The sequence below is a fragment of the Salvelinus sp. IW2-2015 genome, linkage group LG27 (assembly GCF_002910315.2).
Source record: "Salvelinus sp. IW2-2015 linkage group LG27, ASM291031v2, whole genome shotgun sequence".
Taxonomy (NCBI): domain Eukaryota; kingdom Metazoa; phylum Chordata; class Actinopteri; order Salmoniformes; family Salmonidae; genus Salvelinus; species Salvelinus sp. IW2-2015.
In genome coordinates, this window is record NC_036867.1 from 21294888 (window position 1) to 21320725 (window position 25838).

At 43.7% G+C, this 25838-nt stretch overlaps 1 long non-coding RNA gene across 1 annotated transcript; it reads right to left on the reverse strand.

Moving 5' to 3' along the window:
* Positions 1–18886: 18886 nt before the first annotated feature.
* On the reverse strand, positions 18887–21762 carry LOC111953487 (uncharacterized). The gene is made up of 3 exons (XR_002875867.2): positions 21168–21762; positions 19224–19364; positions 18887–19070 (listed from the first exon to the last, which is right to left on the reverse strand). It is a non-coding gene; the product is annotated as an uncharacterized lncRNA (long non-coding RNA).
* Positions 21763–25838: the final 4076 nt, after the last annotated feature.

Below are 25838 nucleotides of genomic sequence, written 5' to 3' on the forward strand. Positions count from 1 at the left end.
ATCCTGTCGGGCTGTATCACCGCCTGTACGGCAACTGCCCGCCCAAACAACCGTAAGGCTCTCCAGAGGGTAGTGAGGTCTGCAGAACGCATCACCGGGGGCAAACTACCTGCCCTCCAGGACACCTACACCACCCGATTGTCACAGGAAGGCATAAAGATCATCAAGGACAACACAACCACCCCAAGCCACTGCCTGTTCACCCCGCTATCATCCAGAAGGCGAGGTCAGTACAGGTGCATCAAAGCAGGGACCGAGAGACTGAAAAACAGCTTCTATCTCAAGCCATCAGACTGTTAAACAGCCACCACTAACATTTAGCGGCCGCTGCCAACATACTGACTCAACTCCAGCCACTTTAAAATGGGAATTGATGAAATTTGTAAAAAGTACCACTAGCCACTTTAAACAATGCCACTTAATATATGTTTACATACCCTACAGTACTCATCTCATATGTATATACCGTACTCTATACCATCTACTGCATCTTGCCTATGCCGTTCTGTACCAACACTCATTCATATATCTTTATGTACATATTCTTTATCCCTTTACACTTGTGTGTATAAGGTAGTAGTTGTGGAATTGTTAGGTTAGATTACTTGTTGTTATTACTGCATTGTCGGAACTAGAAGCACAAGCATTTCACTACACTCGCATTAACATCTGCTAACCATGTGTATGTGACTAATAAAATTTGATTTGATTTGATTTGATTTGACGAAATACTTTTTTGCCCCACTGTAATTGAATGTTAATTTTTCTACCATAAGCCACCTCCAACAATGTTTTAGAGAATTTGGCAGTATGTCCAACCGGCCTCACAACCGCAGACCACGTTTAACCATACCAGTCCAGGACCTCCACATCTGGCTTCTACACCTGCAGGATCATCTGAGACCAGTCACCCGGACAGGTGAAGAAACTGTGTGTTTGCAAAACCGAAGACTTTCTGCACAAACTGTCAGAAGCCGTCTCAGGGAAGCTCATCTGCGTGCTCGTCGTCCACACCAGGGTCTTGACCTGACTGCAGTTCGGCATTGTAACCAACTTCAGTGGGCAAATGCTCACCTTCGCTGGCCACTGGAACGCTGGAGTAGTGTGCTCTTTAGGGATGAATCCTGGTTTCAACTGTACCAGCCAGATGGCAGACGTTGTGTGGGCAATCGGTTTGCTGATGTCAATGTTGTGACCAGAGTTCCCCATGGTGGCAGTGAGGTTATGGTATGGGCAGGCATAAGCTACGGACAATGAACACAATTGCATTTTATCGATTGTAATTTAAATGCACAGAGATACCGTGACGAGATCCTGAGGCCCATTGTCGTGCCATTCATCGCCACTGTCACCTTAAGTTTCAGCATGATAATGCACGGCCCCATGTCGCAAAGATCTGTACACAATTCCTGGAAGCTGAAAATGTTCCAGTTCTTCCATGGCCTGCATACTCACCAGACATATCACCCATGGAATATGCTTGGGATGGTCTGGATTGACGTGTACGACAGTGTGTCGCACAGCCATTGAAGTAGAGTGGGATAATATTCCACAGGCCACAATCAACAGCCTGATCAACTCTATGCGAAGGAGATGTGTTGCGCTACATGAGGCAAATGGTGGTCACACCAGATACTGACTGGCTTTCTGATCCACATCCCTACTTTTTTAAAGGTATCTGTGACCAGCATATTATCTGTATTCCCAGTCATCTGAAATACATAGATTAGGGCCTAATAAATGTATTTCCTTAACTGTAACTCAGTAAAATATTTGAAAGTGTTGCACGTTACGCAAACATTTTTGTTCAGCGTAAAAGGCATGAGCTCAGATCGGCTACAAAAGTTAATTTTGTTGCATTAAATTGACCTCTCCACCGTATCTAGCAAGTTAGCTATTCAAACCAGTGCTCGAATGACATACAATAGCATAATGCCGCAACAGTTTAATCAAACAGAAGTAGAATGTTATAGCTATGTCTATTCTTACCTTATCATCTGTATCAGCTACACTTTGCCCTTATCTAAAGTCTCAACCCAAATAATACAGTGCCCTCCGTAATAATTGGTACAGTGGAGCATTTTTTCTTATTTTGGCTCTATACTCCAATAGTTTGGATTTGAAATCAAACAATGACTATGAAGTTCAAGTGCAGACTGTCAGCTTTAATTTAAGGGTATATTCATCCATAATCAGGTGAACCATTTAGAATTTACAGCACTTTTTGTACATATGACCCATTTTAGGGCATCAAAAGTATTGGGACAAATTCACTTATGTTTATTAAAGTAGGAAAAATGTATTTGTTCCCATATTCATAGCATGCAATGACTACATCAAGCTTGTGACTGTCAGAGTCTAGGTGATGTGGGTAAGGCGGAGTCAGGCGCAGGACGCAGAGATGAGTAATAATAGTAATTTACTCAAAAACAATCTTCCAACAAGGAGAACGAAAATCCAGAATCACATAAATGAGACAACTGACAACAATAAACACGCACAAAACCATGATGGCTCCAGGGGGTTAAATAGGGAAATAATTAAAATGTATAATGGGAACCAGGTGTGTACAATACAGACAAAACAAATGGAAAAAGAATGTAGATCGGTGGAGGCAAGAAAGCTGGTGATGTCAACCGCCGAACGCCGCCCAAACAAGGAGAGGCACCAACTTCGGCGGAAGTCGTGACAGTGACTCTATAAATATGTTCAATGCATTTTCTGTTTGTTTTGGTTGTGTTTCCGATTATTTTGTGCTCAATTGAAATGAATGGTAAATAATGTATTGTGTCATTTTGGAGTCACTTTTATAGTAAATAAGAATATAATATGTTTCTAAATACTTCTACATTAATGTGGATACTACCATAATTATGGATAATCCTGAATGAATCGTGGATATTGATGAGTGAGAAAGTTATAGATGTACAAATATTATACCCCCAAGACAAGCTGATCTCTCAGCATTACAAAAACAGAGGAGATTAGCATTTTTTGGCGGGTATGATATTTGTGCGTACATAACTTTGTGCGTATAGCACGTAACTATTTCACAAGAGACGCTATTTTTGTTGTATTTATGGTATTTATTTATTTTATTCTCATGTGCCTTAATAACAAACTTGTATGCCATTTGTAAATATAAATGTAAATGTTAAATTACGAGCCTAGTTGGTTTAGCCACGGAAAAAGGTAGGAACCTTACCCCCTAGTCATGATTGGCTGAAATAATGGATGGGCTGGACGTGCTGAGAGATGAGTTCGCATTGGTAGCCTGCCATGTAGCATGTAGCATGCTTCTGTCTATAACGTGAGCTGCTCGGTATGTGTATATAATCCTTGCTACTGCGGCTTTTTTGAAAGATATAATATTAGCCTTGGAGAACAGCAAAAGTGTTGCTGCTGCTCTCAACAACATTGCTGCCCTAAATTTAGCAGGCGCTCTTGACAAAGATCAGTGGGAAAAAGTGTCTGCCCACCGGAGTGACTTGATACAATGTGGGCCAAACAAGCTGCAGAACCAAAACGGAGTTACAGGGGTTCCAGTCTGCCATGAAGCGTGCATCCATGTATACAAGTAAGTCTAGCTACATTTTCAGATATTTTACATTTCTATTTTTGTCTGAAAGTTGTTTTCATTGCAAGATAAAGTCTAATGTTCGCTAGCTAGCGAGCGTTAGCTTGCTAGCTAACATTACGTGTATGATCTGTGTAGTAATATTATTTGTATCTCAGAAAGTCATTTGTATTGCTAGTTATAGCCTAATGTTAGCTAGCTAGCCAACATTTAACATAGTTGGTTTAACTTTAGCTACCTGCAGATTCATACACTACATGACCAAAGTATGTGGACACCAGCTCGTCGAACATATCGTTCCAAAATCATTGGCATTACTATGGAGTTGGTCCCACATTTCCTGCTAAAACTTCCTCCACTCTTCTGGGAAGGCTTTCCACTCAATGTTGGAACGTTGTTGCAGAGACAAGCGCATTAATGAGATTGGGCACTGATGTTGGGCGATTAGGCCTAGCTCACAGTCATTGTTCAAATTCATCCCGAAGGTGTTTGATGGGGTTGAGGTCAGGGCTCTGTGCAAGCCAGTCAAGTTCTTCCACATCAATCTCAACAAATAATTTCTGTATGGACATCGCTTAGTGCACGGGGGCATTGTCATGCTGAAACAGGAAAGGGCCTTCCACAAACTGTTGCCTTAAAGTTGGAAGCATAGAATCGTCTAGAATGTCATTGCATGATGAAGCATTAAGATTGACCTTCACTGGAACTAAGGCCTAGCCCAAACCATGAAAAACAGCCCCAGACCATTATTCCTCATCTACCAAACTTTACAGTTTGCACTATGCATTGGGGCAGGTCGAGCTGCCAGAAGGTGAAGCATGATTTACCACTCCAGGGAATGCGTTTCCACTACTCCAGAGTCCAATGAATACGAGATTTACACCACTCCAGCCGACTCTTGGCATTGCGCATGGTGATCTTCGGCTTGTGTGTGGAAGCTTGGCCATGGAAACCCATTTCATGAAGCTCCCGACAAACAGTTCTAGTGCTGACGATGCTTCCAGAGGCAGTTTGGAACTCGGTAGTGAGTCTTGCAGCCGAGGACAGACAATGTTTACGCACTTCAGCACTCTGTGTTCCCGTTCTGTGAGCTTGTGTGGCCTACCACTTTGCGGGTGAGCTATTGTTACTCCTAGACGTTTCCACTTCACAATAACAGCACTTGCAGTTGAACGGTGCAGCTCTAGCAGGGCCAAAATTTGACACATTGACTAGTTGGAAAGGTGGCATCCTATGACGGTGTCATGTTGAAAGTCACTGAGCTCTTCAGTAAGGCCATTCTACGGCCAATTTTTGTCTATGGAGATTGCATGGCTGTGTGCTCGATTTTATACACCTGTCAGAAGCGGGTGTGGCTTAAATAGCCTAATCGACTAATTGTGTATATAAAGTTTATATCATGCCTAGTGGCTAGCTATGACAATCAGTTTGTATTGCTAGTAGTATGGGTTGGGTTGCGATTGTTCATTGTTTAGCTAGCTAGCTAGCTACATGTTTAAACAAAAGACTCTACTTCACCAGATGATGACATGACCCATCAAGTTAGTCAGGTATGTCTGGGGGTGATTATGGCCATCTATTGTATTTCATGAACATGTGTACATGTCTAGACAGCAGTGACCCATCCACGTAGCTGGGGGGTGGTTATAGCATTTCTTTCACATGACACATCAATTTAGGCAAGTGTGTCTGGTTAGGGTTGTGCCGACATGGCCATAGTCGTATTCGTAATCATATCCTTAAATATACATTTTGATAGTCGGATCGAATAATACTCGTGATCAGAAATAACTGAAGTGTTTTAATATGCCTAAACAGATGTTGGCAAGATACCTCCCTGCAGGTTCTCACTGCAAAAAAAAGCTGAAGATTAGGATCAGCGCTTGGAGGGGTGAGTGTGTCTGTGTGTCCTCAATTTGCAGTGGGCAGCCAAGTTCTGTCACTCAGTCAAGAATGCGCATTAGCGTTTCATATTTTTTTCCTACCCTTGCCCTACTTGTTAGATATTATGCACATTGATAGCTTGACAGCAAATGTCCTAGCGATGTGCTTTATCATAGCACTCGGCAGCAACAATCTAAATGATCAGACCGAAAACATGCAAGGAAAAGTGATCGGTTTAAATTATGAAGCGAGTGGATTTAGAAGTACAGTGTCAATCAGAGCAGCAGGATCAACATCCAGCCCGCCCTTCTCCTTACAGACAGGCAAACTAACCAGTTGAGTTATTCAGATCACGCACATGACTGACTCAAAGAGAGTACTGTATGGTTTAGAAACTGTGACTGACACATGAGAAACATGCTAGCTATTAATTACAAAAAATACGGATCCAGAATCGGATCCAGAAAATTGCCCATCACTGTTATGATATTAGCTTCGTCCGACTACTCGGCACACCCCTAGTATGTGGGTAAGTGTAATCTAATAATTATAAAATATTTATACAATCATTTTACCTGGACACTTTTTATTTTATATTGCTGCTATGCAAATATGCAAATAACCATTTCACTGTTGTCACGACTCCTACCGAAGGTGGCTCCTCTTTCTGTTCGGGCGGCGCTCGTCGTCACCGGTCTACTAGCTGCCACCGATTCCTTTTCCCTTTTCTGTTGGTTTTGTCTTATTGGTTTCACCTGTTTCTTGTTTAGGTTTTTAGTTGGGCTATTTAAGCCGGTAGGCCCGCCTGCTCTTTGTGCGGGCTTATTTTTCCACTGTGTTTATGTGTTACACCTTCTGTATCATGTCTATGTGACAAATAAACTTAGTTTTTATTGTATATAGTGTGTATTTATCAGAGAAGGTAATGTGAATAATTACATGGCCTGCACCAGTCAGATAAAGCCAAGGACTAAATACATTTTATTTTTTACTTACTATTGGAGGCTACTACTTTCATGACTTTTAGTTTGAAATGTTTGGTTGTTTAGCACATGGCCTCACCTATGAATCTTAAAAGAGATGGTTGGGGCTAAGGCTTAAGAGGGTGTGAAGATGCTGAATAGGTGTAGACAAAGAACAGCTCTTCAGTAGGTGTACCAAATAATTCAAGGCCCATTTTCTCAAAAGTGGCTTAAATGTTTTTCAACTTTCGAAGCAAAATTACTTTCCTATTGTTCCTCAACTGCAGTGTATGATATACCATTTTGTAGCTTGGAGTCTCTACTTTTATCCAAGGTAAAACACACCATTAAAAATGTTGCTACATAAGAATTAATCGAGGTGATCGGTCACATGTGTCCAGGCAATGTTGTTCTCCACTAAGATTGCTGTTGACTGATGTCACAGCATCTTAGCATGATTTATCCTGACTTTCTGACAATTGTGTAATTCATTAACAACTTAGATATTGAAATGCAAGCAGCAGGGGATGAGACCAGTCACAGAAAGTATTACAATACTAAAACATAAAAAACAACCTTTCACTCAAGTAAACCTTACCAACATGATTGTAATACAATCATCAGTACTATTCATATTAACCTACTGGACCTCCTTAGCACAAACAAACAAGAACATTAAACAAAGCTTATTCACTTTATTTTTGATATGATGCATCTGTCGTGTCTTTGACTATGCCAGATTAATTGCTATGACATGCTATTCTATAAAATAATTTATCCGTAATTAATATTACCTGATTGAACTAATCATGTAAATATTAATTAACTAGAGAGGGACACCACGAAAGAATATTTCTAGAGCTGTTATCTTCCGAATAAACTCTTAAAGATTTAGTCATATTTTACATCCATAGCAGTCACATTAATCGTCATTTTATTCAGTCTCATCTGAAAGTTGTAAATCCTTGGTTATCTGCAAGAATCCTGGCTAACAAGTTGAATCAGCAATACAAAATTGGGTTTAATTATTTATTTACTAAATACCTAACTAATCAMACAGAATCACACATACACAATGAAATCATAACTTGATCACAAATTACGTCATACAKAAAAACGTCCCTAGCGGGCGGAATAGATATGACAGCTTGTTACACAAAGAAAAGGGGCGGGRTTTTAGTGAAAGAGCGGGAGACTGGAACATAGGCGAAGCTGTACCATCGTAAATACAGTATCTTATGCATTCTATATTACCGCCCATTTGAAAAAGGAAAATGCAATAAATATTTACTCTGAGCTGCGCTTCAGTAGGTTGGTGGTAGATGGACGACYGTATCGCCAACCCGARTCCTCTGTCCTTTGAAGAATGTCTCTGGTGGTCACTGGATTCGTTGGAGTAGCGTCGTGTGTAGTAGACGGGATACTCYGACTGTCCTTCCTAACCTGCGTTTGTAGCGGCTGTTGCTAACTCAACGGCTAGGCGGTATCACTTCTGTAGTGAATACGAGTTCAAAGTTCATACCATTTGCAACCAAAGTCCATGCTGATGTTGGCTTAGTTCTGTAGTTATTATCTGAACCATTCTGACATCGGATCGTCATCCTAGTGTCCCGGAACAGGAAGTTATATTTTTGTCAATGGCTTTTATAGTGGAGGGAGAGGGGTGTGTCTGAAAAGTTTATWACCCATGTCTCTTCACAGGGGCGGGCCCCTGGTTGAGCAGAAGCCAAACTAATGAAAACCCAAATCTCTCATTTGGAAGCTAAAATTACATTTAATCTCTTCACAAATAGTTTCATATTCAAACATTTGAATTAAACAACAATTCCATGTGAATCCGATACCTCTGACGTTTAGACTTTCCACAGTAGAGTTTATGTCATTCTATCATTGATGAGAATGTGTCAGAGGGCAACCGAACTGACATAATATACCTTCAGTACCACCGCATATGTTCAGTTGGTTGGATTACCAGAATATAGTTCATTTCCTCCCACCTTCTGATGTCCCCAGAATCTCTATGTTAATCAAGGGGTTTTCTTATGTCACATCAGTTGTAGTAGGGAGAGAGAAAAAGGGGGAAAGAGGTATTGTCATAAACCTACCCCACTGCCAACGTCATGACACATCCCTCTCAGTCCAATCCACAAAGATGGCTATAGTAGAGAGAGAGAGAGATTACAAGAGAAAAGGGTGGGGGACTAGGTGGTGGTTCAGGTCTCCTGGAGAGTTACCCTCCCTACCTCCACTGCAGGCCTTGGCTCCACTCCCCTCTGTCAGTTCATCGAGAGGTGCTGCGGCAGGGAGGACACCTAGGCCTCAACAGAGAAGTGGGAGGAGCAGAGATAGAGGCACTGGAACCAACACAACAGAGGGAGATGAAGCTGAGAACAGATGGCATACAGTTATTGAAGATTGTGGAGCCAGTACCACCCAGGTTCAGACCCATACAACCTGTAGGCCTAAATTTGGACAGTACTCAAACATTACATTTTACATTTAAGTCATTTAGCAGACGCTCTTATCCAGAGCGACTTACAAATTGGTGCATTCACCTTATGATATCCAGTGGAACAACCACTTTACAATAGTGCATCTAACTCTTTTAAGGGGAGGGGGGGTTAGAAGGATTACTTTATCCTATCCTAGGTATTCCTTAAAGAGGTGGGGTTTCAGGTGTCTCCGGAAGGTGGTGATTGACTCCGCTGACCTGGCGTCGTGAGGGAGTGTTGCTCCACCATTGGGGTGCCAGAGCAGCGAACAGTTTTGACTGGGCTGAGCGGGAACTGTGACTTCCTCAGAGGTAGGGAGGCGAGCAGGCCAGAGGTGGATGAACGCAGTGCCCTTGTTTGGGTGTAGGGCCTGATCAGAGCCTGAAGGTACGGAGGTGCCGTTCCCCTCACAGCTCCGTAGGCAAGCACCATGGTCTTGTAGCGGATGCGAGCTTCAACTGGAAGCCAGTGGAGAGAGCGGAGAGCGGGGTGACGTGAGAGAACTTGGAAGGTTGAACACCAGACGGGCTGCGGCGTTCTGGATGAGTTGTAGGGGTTTAATGGCACAGGCAGGGAGCCCAGCCACAGCGAGTTGCAGCAATCCAGACGGGAGATGACAAGTGCCTGGATTAGGACCTGCCCCGCTTCCTGTGTGGAGCAGGGTCGTACTCTGCGAATGTTGTAGAGCATGAACCTACAGGAACGGGTCACCGCCTTGATGTGAGTTGAGAACGACAGGGTGTTGTCCAGGATCACGCCAAGGTTCTTAGCGCTCTGGGAGGAGGACACAATGGAGTTGTCAACCGTGATGGCGAGATCATGGAACGGGCAGTCCTTCCCCGGGAGGAAAGCAGCTCCGTCTTGCCGAGGTTCAGCTTGAGGTGGTGATCCGTCATCCACACTGATTTGTCTGCCAGACATGCAGAGATGCGATTCGCCACCTGGTTATCAGAGGGGGGAAAGGAGAAGATTAATTGTGTGTCGTCTGCATAGCAATGATAGGAGAGGCCATGTGAGGATATGACAGAGCCAAGTGACTTGGTGTATAGCGAGAATAGGAGAGGCCTAGAACAGAGCCCTGGGGGACACAGTGGTGAGAGCACGTGGTGCGAGACAGATTCTCGCCACGCCACCTGGTAGGAGCGACCTGTCAGGTAGGACGCAATCCAAGCGTGGGCCGCGCCGGAGATGCCCAGCTCGAGAGGGTGGAGAGGAGGATCTGATGGTTCACAGTATCAAAGGCAGCCGATAGGTTAAGAAGAGTGAGAGCAGAGGAGAGAGAGTTAGCTTAGCAGTGCGGAGCGCCTCCGTGACACAGAGAAGAGCAGTCTCAGTTGAATGACTAGTCTTGAAACCTGACTGATTTGGATCAAGAAGGTCATTCTGAGAGAGATAGCAGGAGAGCTGGCAAGGACGGCACGTTCAAGAGTTTTGGAGAGAAAAGAAAGAAGGGATACTGGTCTGTAGTTGTTGACATCGGAGGGATCGAGTGTAGGTTTTTTCAGAAGGGGTGCAACTCTCGCTCTCTTGAAGACGGAAGGGATGTAGCCAGCGTCAAGGATGAGTTGATGAGCGAGGTGAGTAAGGGAGAAGGTCTCCGGAAATGGTCTGGAGAAGAGAGGAGGGGATAGGGTCGAGCGGCCAGGTTGTTGGGCGGCCGGCCGTCACAAGACGCGAGATTTCATCTGGAGAGAGAGGGGAGAAAGAGGTCAAAGCACAGGTAGGGCAGTGTGAGCAGAACCAGCGGTGTCGTTTGACTTAGCAAACGAGGATCGGATGTCGTCGACCTTCTTTTCAAAATGGTTGACGAAGTCATCCGCAGAGAGGGAGGAGGGGGGAGGAGGATTCAGGAGGGAGGAGAAGGTGGCAAAGAGCTTCCTAGGGTTAGAGGCAGATGCTTGAATTTAGAGTGGTAGAAAGTGGCTTTAGCAGCAGAGACAGAAAAGGAAGATGTAGAGAGGAGGGAGTGAAGGATGCCAGGTCCGCAGGGAGGCGAGTTTTCCTCCATTTCCGCTCGGCTGCCCGGAGCCCTGTCTGTGAGCTCGCAGTGGTGTCGAGCCACGGAGCAGGAGGGGAGGACCGAGCCGGCCTGGAGGATAGGGACATAGAGAGTCAAAGGATGCAGAAAGGGAGGAGAGGAGGGTTGAGGAGGCAGAATCAGGAGATAGGTTGGAGAAGTGTTGACAGAGGGAAGAGATGATAGGATGAGAAGAGGAAGAGTAGCGGGGGAGAGAGAGCGAAGGTTGGGACGGCGCGATACCATCCGAGTAGGGGCAGTGTGGGAAGTGTTAGATGAGAGCGAGAGGAAAAGGATACAAGGTAGTGGTCGAGACTTGGAGGGGAGTTGCAGTGAGATTAGTGGAAAGAACAGCATCTAGTAAAGATGAGGTCAAGCGTATTGCCTGCCTTGTGAGTAGGGGGGAAGGTGAGAGGGTGAGGTCAAGAGGAGAGGAGTGGAAAGAAGGAGGCAGAGAGGAATGAGTCAAAGGTAGACGTGGGGAGGTTAAAGTCACCCAGGACTGTGAGAGGTGAGCCATCCTCAGGAAGGAGCTTATCAGGGCGTCAAGCTCATTGATGAACTCTCCAAGGGAACCTGGAGGGCGATAAATGATAAGGATGTTAAGCTTGAAAGGGCTGGTAACTGTGACAGCATGGAATTCAAAGGAGGCGATAGACAGATGGGTCAGGGGAGAAAGAGAGAATGTCCACTTGGGAGAGATGAGGATCCCAGTGCCACCGCCCCGTGACCAGAAGCTCTCGGTGGTGCGAGAACACGTGGGCAGACGAGGCGAGAGCAGTAGGAGTAGCAGTGTTGTCAGTGGTAATCCATGTTTCCGTCAGTGCCAAAAGTCGAGGGACTGGAGGGACGCATAGGCTGAGATGAACTCTGCCTTGTTGCGCCGCAGATCGGTCGTCCAGAGGCTGCCGGAGACCTGGAACTCCACGTGGGTCGTGCGCGCTGGAACCACCAGGTTAGAATGGCAGCGGCCACGCGGTGTGAAGCGTTTGTATGTCTGTGCAGAGAGGAGAGAAGAGGATAGACAGACACATAGTTGACAGGCTACAGAAGAGGCTACGCTAATGCAAAGGAGATTAGAATGACAAGTGGACTACACGTCTCGAATGTTCAGAAAGTTAGCTTACGTTGCAAAAAAAATAAATCTTATTGACTAAATGATATAAGTACTGCTGGCGGTGAAGTAGGCTGGCTAGCAGTGGCTGCGTTGTTGACTTTGTTTTGAACGTGTAGCTGGCTAGGTAACTCGACAATTTCTCAAAACTACACAATTATCTTGGATACAAGGACAGCAAAGACAACTATGTAGCTAGCTAAAACACCTAATCAAGTCTGCATAATCAAGTCGTTCCGTTGTAATGTAATCGTTTCTCCAGTGCTGCTATGCTGCTATTCGGTGGCTAGCTGGCTAGCTAGCAGTGTTGACTACGTTACGTTCGGACGAAAATAGCTGGCTAGCGAACCTCAATAACTACACAATTATCTTTGATACAAAGACGGCTATGTAGCTAGCTAAGATCAAACAAATCAAACCGTTGTACTGTAATGAAAATGAAAATGGTAAAACTGGAAAATGGTAAAACTACCTGTGGAGCGAAGCGGAATTGCGACATTCAAACAAGTATGGGGACAAGAAGCAGAGGGAGGAGTGGGCAACATGCTTTCGTACATATACAGTACCAGTCAAAATTTGTAGAATAATAGTGAAGACATCAAAACTATGAAATAACATTTGGAATCATGGAGCAACCAAAAAAGTGTTAAACAAATCAAAATACATTTTATATTTGAGATTCGCCTATATGAAAGCTTTGCACAATCTTGGCATTCTCTCAACTAGCTTCGGGAGGGAGTAACCTAGAATCCATTCCAATTAACAGGTGTGCCTTGTTAAAAGTTCATTTGTGGAATTTCTTTCCTTCTTAAAACTATCCGTTGTGTCGTGACAAGGTAGGGCTGGTATACAGAAGATAGCCCTATTTGGTAAAAGACCAAGTCCATATTATGGCAAGAACAGCTCAACTAAGCAAAGATAAAAAGCAAAGAAACCACTACTAAAGGACACCAATAATAAGAAGAGACTTTCTGTGATTTATTTAGAATTCAAGGCACACTTAACCAGCATGGCTACCACAGTATTCTGCAGCGATACGCCATCCCATCTGGTTTGCGCTTAGTGGGACTATCATTTGTTTTTCAACAGGGCAATGACCCAACACACCCCCAGGCTGTGTAAGGGCTATTTGACCAAGAAGGAGTTATGGAATGCTGCATCAGATGACCTGGCCTCAACAATCACCCGACCTCAACCAAATTGAGATGGTTTGGGATGAGTTGGACCGCAGAGTGAAGGAAAAGCAGTCAACAAGTGCTCAGCATATGTGGGAACTCCATCAAATCAAATGTATTTATATAGCCCTTACATCAGCTGATATATCAAAATGCTGTACAGAAACCCAGCCTAAAACCCCAAACAGCAAGCAATGCAGGTGTAGAAGCATCAAGACTGTTGGAAAAGCATTCCAGGTGAAGCTGGTTGAGAGAATGCCAAGAGTGTGCAAAGCTGTCATCAACGCAAAGGGTGGCTACTTTGAATAATCTAAAATCTATTTTGATTGTTTAACACTTTTTTGATTACTACATGATTCCATACGTGTTATTTCATAGTTTTGATGTCTTCACTATTATTCTACAATGTAAAAAATAGTAAAAAATTAAGAAACTTTAGAATGAGTGGGTGTGTCCGAACTTTTGACTGTTCGTGTACATAGGAATGGCGAAGGTATCAATACTACTTTGTCTCATTGAAGAATGATTAAGGCAAGACTGAGGAGTACAAGTACAGTACCATGGTCTAAGAGAGAGGCAACATGAATGACTAGTGCCGAAGGCATGTGAGTCACAGAGGAATCACAGAGACACACTAATACATGATCACATACAAGCGTGCAAAGTAGTTAAGGGCGTGCCCGTAAGCTCATTTCACAGATAGTTTGAAATGTTGCGGAGGGAGGCATCCAATTGGGACCTTTGGGTGGCTGAAATCGTTGGTATGTTGTCAAGAAGGTAGATCACATGTGATTGCGAGCAGATGTTCAAGCCCAGTGTAGGACAGGGACATCAAGTGTATCATCAACATTTGATGATACATTTATAATTTGAATCTGCTGTGTAGTGCTAGCGCAAAACAAAATTATGAACACCTTCGGATCCCTAGGACCAGGATTAAGAAATGCTGTTCTATCTAGACTAAACACATTCCTCACCTCACCGCTCACTGGCTACCGTATCAGGGGAACCTCCCGAAGGAGTTGTACAAAATAATTTACTTACAGATCTAAAACGGAATCTAATCCTTCTATAAAACATTTTTCTCCGCATGAGTTATCTTGGTCCAGGTCTCTCCCAGCATCTGTGTCTGAAGAATTTCCTCCAAAGCCTCTTGTGTTTCATTTTCTTTTGACATCCCCGAAAAGCCATTTTTATGCCAATGTGATGGAAGAATTCGTTCAAAATACTTTGATGTGCATTCTGTGTGCATCCATTCACAATTCCGGTAGCAATGGGACGTATTATGCAAAAAAAATCATTTGACAACCCCCATGTATCTCTAGCTTAAACACAGACCAAATCAAAGCTTAGCCTACCTTGTAAGATGTTTGTTGTTTAGTGAAAACAAAGTATAAAATTAACTTTTTATTTTATGGAATCAAATTGTATTTTTCACATGCACCATGAAATGCTTAATTACAAGCCCTTAACCAACAATGCAGTTAAAGAAATAGAGTGAATAAAATCTTTACTAAACTGAAGTTTTAAAAATGTGGACACTGTCATGACTGTCCTGTGAGGATCTGAATGGGTCAGATCAGCTTAGCAATGGTTGACAGTAACCAGACCCTCTCTCACCCATAGAGGGGAGGAGGGAGCTGCTGGGGGGCTGACGGCTTACACCCTGTCATAATTTAAAGGAGGGGAGAGAGAACATCCCTCTCCAAAATACACAAAGGAATGTTCCTTCGTCTACACAGACAGTCTAATAGTTTCTAAAGCGAATACTGGAACAGTATTTATTTTCCAGATTAACGCACCATGAGTTGCAGCCATCTTGAAATGGGCTCGGGGGTATGACCTGTCTTTTTATGGCCGTATACCCATATATGGACTGCAGCATACCACCCTGCATCCCACTGCTGGCTTGCTTCTGAAGATTATCAATCCCCTGGATGGGAGGTCAGATGCTGCTGGAAGTGGTGTTGGATGGCCAGTAGGAGGCACCCTTTAATCTGGTCAAATATAAATATAAATATAAATATATATATCCCAGGGCAGTGATTGGGGACATTGCCCTGTGTCGTAGGGTGCCGTCTTTCAAATGGGAAATAAAACAGGTGTCATGACTCTCTGTGGTCACTAAATATCCCATGGCGCTTATCATAAGAGTAGGGGTGTTAACTTGGGTGTCCTGGCTAAATTCCCTGTCTGGCCTTCATACAGTGGCTTGTGAAAGTATTCCCCCCCTTGGCATTTTTCCTATTTTGTTGCTTTACAAACTCAAATTAAAATGTTTTTTTTGGGAGGTGGAGGTTGTATCATTTGATTTACACAACATGCCTACCACTTTGAAGATGCAAAATATTTAATATTAAAATATTAACCTGTCTGGCCCCGGGGTTCCGCTAGCGGAACTCCTCCCACATTCCACTGAAAAGGCAGAGCGCGAAATTCAAAAAATATTTTTTAGAAATATTTAACTTTCACACATTAACAAGTCCAATACAGCAAATGAAATGTTTTACAGCGAAAACAGCACGTATATTTATGTTAGCTCACCACCAAATACAAAAAAGGACAGACATTTTTCACAGCACAGGTAGCATGCACAAAGCCAACCTAACTAACCAAGAACCAACCAAACTAACCAAGAAACAACTTCATCAGATGACAGTCTTATAACATGTTACACAATAAATCTATGTTTTGTTCGAAAAATGTGCATATTTGAGCTATAAATCAGTTTTACATTGCAGTTACCATCACAGCTACCGTCAGAAATAGCACCGAAGCAGCCAGAGTAATTATAGAGACCAACGTGGAATACCTAAATACTCATCATAAAACATTTCTGAAAAATGCATCGGGTACAGCAAATGAAAGACAAGCATCTTGTGAATCCAGCCAATACTTCAGATGTTTTAAGTGTTTTACAGCGAAAACACAATATAGCATTATATTAGCTTACTACAATAGCCTACCACACTACCGCATTCATTCATCAAGGCACGTTAGCGATAGCAATAGGCACGTTAGCGATAGCGAATAAACCAGCAAAAGATATTAATTTTCACTAACCTTCATAAACCTTCATCAGATGACAGTCTTATAACATCAGGTTATACATACACTTATGTTTTGTTCGAAAATGTGCATATTTAGAGCTGAAATCAGTGGTTATACATTGTGCTAACGTAGCATCTTTTTCCCAGAACGTCCGGATATTTTTCTGACTCTCACATATTCTGACCAAATAACTATTTATAAACATGACTAAAAAATACATGTTGTATAGGAAATGATAGATACACTAGTTCTTAATGCAATCGCAGTGTTAGAGTTCTAAAAATAACTTAATTACGACATAAGGCTTACGTTATGGCCAGACAGTGCCCAAAACCTGGGGGCAAAACTAATAGTACACAGTTCGACAGATATATGAAATAGCATCATAAAATGGGTGCTACTTTTGATGAGCTTCCATCAGAATGTTGTACAAGAGGTCCTTTGTCAAGAACAATCGTTGTTTGGATTTAGAACGTTCTTTTTCCCTCTTGAATTAGCAAGCACACTAGCCAAGTGGCGCGAAGCTTTCCATCGTCAACAAACACAGACAACGCAACACGCCTAACGTCCCGAAAAAATTTCAATAATCTAATAAAACTATATTGAAAAAACATACTTTACGATGATATTGTCACATGTATCAAATAAAATCAAAGCCGGAGATAGTAGTCGCCTATAACGACAGCTTTTCAGAAGGCAATTCCAGGTCCATCCTCGCACTTTCCAGAAAACAGGAAATGGGTGACACTTCATTCCAAGAGGATTTATTCCACCTCAGACCAAGATAAACACATCATTTCTTCTCTCACTGCCTCTTGACATCTAGGGGAAGGTGTATGACGTGCATGTATACTAATACGTATCATGCCCATTTATAGGCAGGCCCTAGAACAGAGCATCGTTTTCAGACTTTCCACTTCCTGGTCAGGAAGTTTGTGCCAAATGAGTTCTGTTTTACTCACAGATATAATTCAAACGGTTTTAGAAACTAGAGAGTGTTTTCTATCCAATAGTAATAATAATATGATATTGTACGAGCAAGAATTGAGTACGAGGCCGTTTAAATTGGGCACGATTTTCCCCCAAAGTGAAAACAGCGCCCCCTTAAATTAATATTATAACAACATTATAATTTCTATTGATGGTTGACATCTAGTGGAACCCCTAGGCAGTGCACAATCATTCATAACTCAAGGGGATTTCATTGGGTACTACATACAAGCTCAGATTTCTGACTTCCTGTTTTGATTTCAACTAAGGGTTTTGCCTGCCAATATGAGTTCTGTTAATCTCACAGAAATAATTCAAACAGTTTTAGAAACTTTAGAGTGTTTTCTATCCAATACTAATAATAATATGCAAATATTAGCAACTATGACTGAGGAGCAGGCCGTTTGATATGGACACCTTTCATCCAAGCTACTCAATACTTCCCCTTCAGCCATAAGAAGTTAATTGTTATATGATTAATTTAATCGCGTAATAATTGAACGTGGTATGAAATTATTCGATGAATAGCCGTCATCGCGTTAATGATCGCCACGACACGACAGGTGCCTTTTGGAAAACTCCAAGCTGGCTGTCATGTCCCTTTTACTGAGGAGTGGCTTCTGCCTGGCCACTCTACCATAAAGGCCTGATTGGTGGAGTTCTGCAGAGATGGTTGTCCCTCTGAAAGTTTCTTCCATCTCCACAGAGGAACTCTGGAGCTCTGTCAGAGTGAGTATCGGGTTCTTGGTCACCTACCTGACCAAGGCCCCTCTCCCCCGATTTCTCAGTTTGGACAGGCAGCCAGCTCTAGGAAGAGTCTTGGTAGTTCCAAACTTCTTCCATTTAAGAATGATGGAGGCCACTGTGTTATTGGGGACCTTCAATGTTTTTGTACCATTCCCCAGATCAGTGCCTTGTCACAATCCTGTCTCGGAGCTCTTCGGACATTTTCTTCCACCTCATGGCTTGGTTTTTGCTCTGACATGCACTGTCAACTGTGAAACCTTATATAGACAGATGTGTGCATTTCCAAATCATGTCCAATACAATTGAATTTACCACAGGTGGACTCCAATCAAGTTGTTGAAACATCTCTAGGATAATCAATGGAAACAGGATGCACCTGAGCTCAATTTCGAGTTTCATAGCAAAGGGCCTGAATACTTATGTAAATAGGTACTTCTGTTTTTCATTTTTATAAATTTACTCACATTTAAAAAAAGAAAAGTTTTCGCTTTGTCATTATGGGCTATTGTGTGTAGACTGATGAGGATTTTATTTTATCAATTTTAGAATAAGGCTGTAACTTAACAAATGTGGAAAAAGTCAAAACGTCTGAATACTTTCCAAATGCATTGAACTGTTTATACATTTTGTATGTGAAAACTATTTTTAAGACGCATAGGCCTACTTTAAGTAGGCTATGTAGCGTAGGTCAGCTGATGTAGCCTCGTAAGTCCATCGTAGAATGTGACAACAAAACCGAAGCAAATCTTAAAATCTTGCCAACATGATATAAATATGCTAATTTGGTAACATTGCACATTGTGACGTGATAATCGTAAAAGACTGTCTGCAAAGTCCTTTATTATCACTGAGATAGAGAAGTTTACATCACCCCATATTACAGTACACTCCGTTAGGCCCCATTAACTACCATTAACATACTGTGTCTGTGTGTTGCACCTGGAACGGAGACCAGTCAGTTGGCATGCCCAGTCTGTGGGTGTTCTTCCACCACACAGTTTGTCTTGCTCATTGATGGCGACAAGAGTTTTGTGGATCTCATTATACACACAGCCTTCACACTGGGAGAGAAAAGAAGGAGAGAGAACGTTAGAAAGGGGAGGGAGAGAGATTGCAGTATGAGCGATCAGGGCATGACAGAAATGATAAGTGAGAGATGAGATAAAGAAAGACCATCCACATCCACCCTAAGTCTGACTGCAGGTGTAGCCTACTTCTCATCGTTGGTGATGTCCATTGCTGATCCTCTTCCTCTCCTCTGCCTGCGATTGGTCAAAGATAGACTTCATCTCATCTATGTAGCGAGGGGTGTAGCGGGTCACCTCATCCAGAACCTTCTCAAAGTGGCCTCACACCTGGAGGTGTCCCATTGGTAGGAGATGTACACATTATTACACACAACCTCATACTGTACAGAGATAAAGAAAGTTTCCAGTACAATATCATGTTTTTAAAATATTACAATATTGAGAAAAGGGTAAATGTACAAAACAATTATATTTTATACTTACTTTGCATGGGGTTGTACTGTATTTTCAAATGTGTTAGCGGATTACAGGTGGATATCCTTGACCTAGATTTATATATTTGTTTTTTTCGTCACATCAGATCTACACTGCCACTACCTTATTGCCTCACAGGAAATAATTTATAGTTTTCAAACGCCAATTTATTGTTGTCTACTTATTTTTGTCAATTACATGTCTAAAGATTACTTTTCCACATTTCCTGCCTTGAGCGATTTCAGTACTTCGAAAAACATAATGTAGGGCTTCCCTCATGCCCCTTTTCATGGCGGTGCTAGCAGCCACGTGAGTGAATGCTAGCTAGCTACCAACCAGAACATTAAGCTAGAAAAGACAAACAACACAAACAAACAAACTATACAACTACGAGTCAGGGCCGGCCCAGCCATTAGGCAGGATTAGGAGGCCGTCTAAAGCGGAAGATTGACGAGGGCATTATTTTCCGAGGTTAACAGACCAAGACGCACCTCCAACCACACATAACACCTCACATTATTCTGCCCCAAAACAATGTCAACTTCTCTCACTCAGTGGCATATGGGCTATTAAAGTGAATGCTGATGCCGCCCTATTTAAGCAGTGCCCACTTTCCCAAATGCAGGGGCGCAAAATGTGTATCTTGTCCATGCCCAGCGCGCCTCTCCATGGTGCTGTTGGAGAAACGCAGCACTGTGGCAATCCACCAATGCTCTGTCAAATCATGTAACCTATAGGGTAGAAAGAGTATACAGCCTCAATGGCCTTTTCTGTAGCCTACAGGGCGATAAAATTTATGACAATGTCATGAGACAGACACTTTTTACATCATGCGTGTTTGCCATCAAATAGCCTAAATGGCACCCTATCAACAAAAAAAGATGCTTCGATGTGACTATGAATTAAAATGTTAACAAACACACCATATCTTAAAAACAGGACAGATCCAAGTAAATTGGACACTAGCCTATGGAATGAAATTAGGCTAGTCACGACTGCTGTCCAGGAGTTTCACTCAGTGGGTTAAATTGTGCTGATAATTAGTGAGTTCATTGTACAGTGTCATAAGGGTAATCAAGCAAACACCACATCTTCCATCCTAATCTGACCTTTGAATCTTGGTCCACCAACCTTTCTTGGAAGGGCATTTAAATGCCATCCCTCGGGCTCGCTGTCCCACTTCTTCTGCCACACATCTATCATATTCGCTCTAATCTTGCATTTAGCCTCACTTACCTCTCCCGGTCATACTGTCTGAACTAATTTGACTGTGTCTCAGGGTTCACAAACTGGCGGCCCGCGGGTGGTTTATTTTGTGTTGTATTGTTTGTATATTGTTGTATTTTAAATTTGTGTAACTGTCCTCGTCTATCAGTGTGTCAGTGTTTTGTTACTTGTCGTGTTTTGTGTTTGTGGACCCCAGGAAGAATAGCTGATGCTTCTGAAAAAGCTATTGCGGACCCAAATAAACAAATGAACAGGTAAATTGTATTGTTCGGCCCGACGCAATATTCAGAAAAACCGACCTTTCCACACAAAAAAAACGCTGAAGCTAATTTGACCTATGCACAAGGATTTTCAGCATAAGCAGCTAGACTCTTGCTTAAGTAAGGTAGCTTTATTGATCTACTTTACTTCAACAACAGATGTACTCACATTGGATGGGTTGATTACAGTGGAGGTCAGTGCCATTTAAGATGAGGGAGGACAATCTTTTTTTTTTCATAGTCATGGCCTTATTTCTATTACAGCATATTGGATGACTGTCAATAATATTCCTTTCATCCAGCTCAATGTAACATCGATAGTTTTAGTCAAACAGTTGCAAACAATAGTTTCTATTGGACAAATTCAGGTATGTTTCTGGTGTCCTTTGACAGCTCTTTGGTCTTGGCTATAGTGGAGTTTGGAGTGTGACTGTTTGAGGTTGTGGACAGGTGTCTTTTATACTGATAACAAGTTCAAACAGGTGCCATTAATACAGGTAACGAGTGGAGGACAGAGGAGCCTCTTAAAGAAGAAGTTACAGGTCTGTGAAAGCTAGAAATCTTGCTTGTTTGTAGGTGACCAAATACTTATTTTCCACCATAATTTGCAAATAAATTCATTAAAAATCCTACAATGTGATTTTCTGGATTTTTTTTTCTCATTTTGTCTGTCATAGTTGAAGTGTACCTATGATGAAAATTACAGGCCTCTCTCATCTTTTTAAGTGGGAGAACTTGCACAATTGGTGGCTGACTAAATACTTTTTTGCCCCACTGTATGTTTTTCAACAGAATCGGTGGAATGAATTCACACAGTTCCCTTTCATAGCAGCTATTGTCATGCCCTGGCCTTAGTATTCTTTGTTTTCTTTATTATTTTAGTTAGGTCAGGGTGTGACATGGGGTTAGGTTTGTGTTTTTGTATTGTCTTGGGTGGTTTGTAGTGTCTAGGGGGATTTGTTAGAGTGTATGGATTTGTGTTGAGTGTATGTGTCTAGATAAGTCTATGGTTGAGTGTATGTGTCTAGATAAGTCTATGGTTGAGTGTAGGTGTTTAGAAAAGTCTATGGCTGCCTGATTGTGTTCTCAATCAGAGACAGCTGGTTATAGTTGTCTCTGATTGGGAGCCATATTTAAGGGAGCCATAGGCTTTAGATGTTTGTGGGAAATTGTCTATGGAACGTTTGTAGCCTGTGTGTATGTGCACACGTTATAGCGTCACGATCGTTTTGTTTGTTTTGTTAGTTTGTAAAGTGTTTCGTTTTTTTGTTTCATCTTCGTCATTAATAAAAAGAAGATGGCTTATTTTCCACATGCTGCGTTTTGGTCCGTCTCTCCTCCACACGATCGTGACAGAATTTCCCACCAATCTAGGACCAAGCGGCGTGTCAAGCGGCAACAGGATCCACCTACACAGGATTCATGGACATGGGAGGAGATACTGGATGGTAAGGGACCTTGGGCACAACCGGGAGAATATCGCCTCCCTCGTGAAGAGCTGGAGGCAGCGAAAGCCGAGAGGAGGCGATATGAGGAGGCAGCACGGAGGCAAGGCTGGAAGCCCGCGAGTACTACCCAAAAATGTCTTGGGGGGAGGGTAGGAGGTAGTGGGCCAAGGGCAGGTAGGAGACCTGTGCCCACTTCCCAGGCTAACCGTGGAGAGCGGGAGTACGGGCAGACACCGTGTTACGCAGTAGAGCGCACGGTGTCTCCTGTACGTGTGCATAGCCCAGTGCGGGTTATTCCACCTCCCCGCACTGGTAGGGCTAGATTGAGCATTGAGCCAAGTGCCATGAAGCCGGCTCTACCTATCTGGCCACCAGTGCGTCTCCTCGGGCCGGCTTACATGGCACCAGCCTTACGCATGGTGTCCCCGGTTCGCATACATAGCCCGGTGCGGGTTATTCCACCTCCCCGCACTGGGCGGGCGACGGGGAGCATTCAACCAGGTAAGGTTGGTCAGGCTCGGTGCTCAAGGGAGCCAGTACGCCTGCACGGTCCGGTATTTCCGGCGCCACCTCCCCGCCCCAGTCCTGTTCCACCAGTGCCTACACCACGCACCAGGCTTCCAGTGTGTCTCCAGAGCCCTGTTCCTCCTCCACGCACTCGTCCAATGGTGCGTGTCTCCAGCCCATTACCACCAGTGCCTAYGCCACGCACCAAGCCTCCTGTGCGTCTCCAGAGTCCTGTGCRTCCTGTTGCTGCTCCCCGCACTAGCCTTGAGATGCGTGTCCCCAGCCCGGTACCACCAGTTCCGGCACCACGCACCAGGCCTACAGTGCGCCTCATCCGGCCAGAGCCATCCGTCTCCCTAGCGCCATCTGAGCCATCCATCTCCCCAGCGCCATCTGAGCCATCCGTCTACCCAGCGCCATCTGAGCCAACCGTCTCCCCAGCGCCATCTGAGCCATCCGTCTGTCCCGAGCCATTAGAGCCGCCCGTCTGTCCCGAGCCGTCAAAGCCATTCGTCAGTCAGGAGCCGCTAGAGCCGTTCGTCAGTCAGGATCTGCCAGAGCCGCCAACCAGACAGGATCTGCCAGAGCCGCCAACCAGACAGGATCTGCCAGAGCAGTCAGCCAGACAGGATCTGCCAGAGCAGTCAGCCAGACAGGATCTGCCAGAGCAGTCAGCCAGACAGGATCTGCCAGAGCAGTCAGCCAGCCATGAGCAGCGCAGATTTCGTCAGCCAGCCATGAGCAGCCAGATCCGTCAGCCAGCCATGAGCAGCCGAGTCCCGTCAGCCAGCCATGAGCCGTCCAGCCAGGATCCGCCAGAGCCGGTCAGGCAAGGATCAGTCCTTCAGTCCGGAGCTGCAGTACTCAGTCCGGAGCTGCCCCTTATCCTGGTGCTGCCCCTTATTCTGGTGCTGTCCCCTTATCCTGTGCTGCCCTTAGTCCGGTGCTGCCCCTTAGTCCGGTGCTGCCCTTAGTCCGGTGCTGCCTCTTAGTCCGGTACTGCCCCTTATTCCAGTGGGGTTAAGTAAAGCGGGTAGTGACTATGGTGGGGTGGGGACACGACCAGTGCCGGAGCCGCCGCCATGGACGGAAGCCCACCCAGACCCTCCCCTAGACTATGTCTGGTGCGCCCGGAGTTCGCACCTTAAGGGGGGGTTATGTCAGCCCTGGCCTTAGTATTCTTTGTTTTCTTTATTATTTTAGTTAGGTCAGGGTGTGACATGGGGTTAGGTTTGTGTTTTTGTATTGTCTTGGGTGGTTTGTAGTGTTAGGGGGTTTGTTAGAGTGTATGGTTTTGTGTTGAGTGTATGTGTCTAGATAAGTCTATGGTTGAGTGTAGGTGTTTAGAAAGTCATGGTGCCTGATTTGGTTCTCAATCAGAGACAGCTGGTTATAGTTGTCTCTGATTGGGAGCCATATTTAAGGGAGCCATAGGCTTTAGTGTTTGTGGGAAATTGTCTATGTGGAACGTTTGTAGCCTGTGTGTATGTGCACACGTTATAGCTTCACGATCTTTTGTTTGTTTGTTAGTTTGTAAGTGTTTTCGTTTTTTTTTTGTTCATCTTCGTCATTAATAAAAAGAAGATGGCTTATTTTCCACATGCTGCGTTTTGGTCCGTCTCTCCTCCACACGATCGTGACAGCTATATTGTATTTCTTCTTGCATAAATGCGCTCTCCTCGTCTTACCTTTCCCCTTCGCTTGTGACCAATGCGAAAAAAACATTCCAAGCCAAACCATATCATAACTGCTACACACAGCCTATATCAGTGTTACCATATTAGTTAAAGTAACATCATAGTCAACATATCTAATACAACTAACATGCTAGTAAACCCGCTACAATCAAGCAGTACAGTGTACAGTCAGTAAGCAGTTTAGCAGTTACACCAACGGGCCCCGGTGGCAATAAATGAGTCAAACCAAAAGCTTACCTTGACTTAGAAGAGTTCCAGTGTTATGTTGGATAGTCATAGCCAACTAGCTAACATAACATCCCTTTATTTGAGCCGGGTGTTTGAGTAGGCTAAACTAGCTAGCTGCATTTGCTAGCTAAGTAAGTGAAGTAAAGACATAAACAAAATATCTCTCTCTTTGAGTCACCTACTCACCACATGTTATGCACTCCAGTGCTATCTAGCTGTAGTTTATGCTTTCAGTACTAGATTAATTCTCTGATCTTTTGATTGCGTGGACAACATGTCAGTTCATGCTGCAAGAGCTCTGATAGGTTGGAGGATATCTTCCGGAAGTTGTCATATATACTGTGTAAGTCTGGAAGGGGGTGAGACGCATGCACTTATGTTTTGTGTTGAATTTAATGTACCCAGAGGAGGACGGAAGCTAGCTGTCTTCTGGCTACACCATGGTGCTCCCCTACAGAGTGCTGTTGAGGCTACTGTTGACCTTCATTGCTTTAATCCATTTCCTTCCTTCCTCTGAGAAGCCTCCACTGGTTGATCATGATTCAAACCTTCTCTCAAACAGACTAATACTTACTCTAAGAGTAGATTTACCCCATTAATGTACTTGTTAATGTAAGCCTGTTCAATGGTCCTAATCTTTAGTGCATTTGGAAAGTATTCAGACTCTATGTCTTTTTCTAAAATTTTTCTAAAATTGCTTAAATTGAAGAAGTTTGGAACCACCAAAACTCTTCTTAGAGCTGGCTGCCCGGCCAAACTGAGCAATCAGTGAAGACGTGCCTTGGTCAGGGAGGTGACCAAGAACCCGATGGCCACTCTGACAGAGCTCCAGATTTCATTTGTGGAGATGGAAGAACCTTCCAGAAGGACAACCATCTCTGCAGCACTCCACCAATCAGGCCTTTATGTTAGAGTGGCCAGACGGAAGCCACTCCTCAGTAAAAGCCACATGACATACCA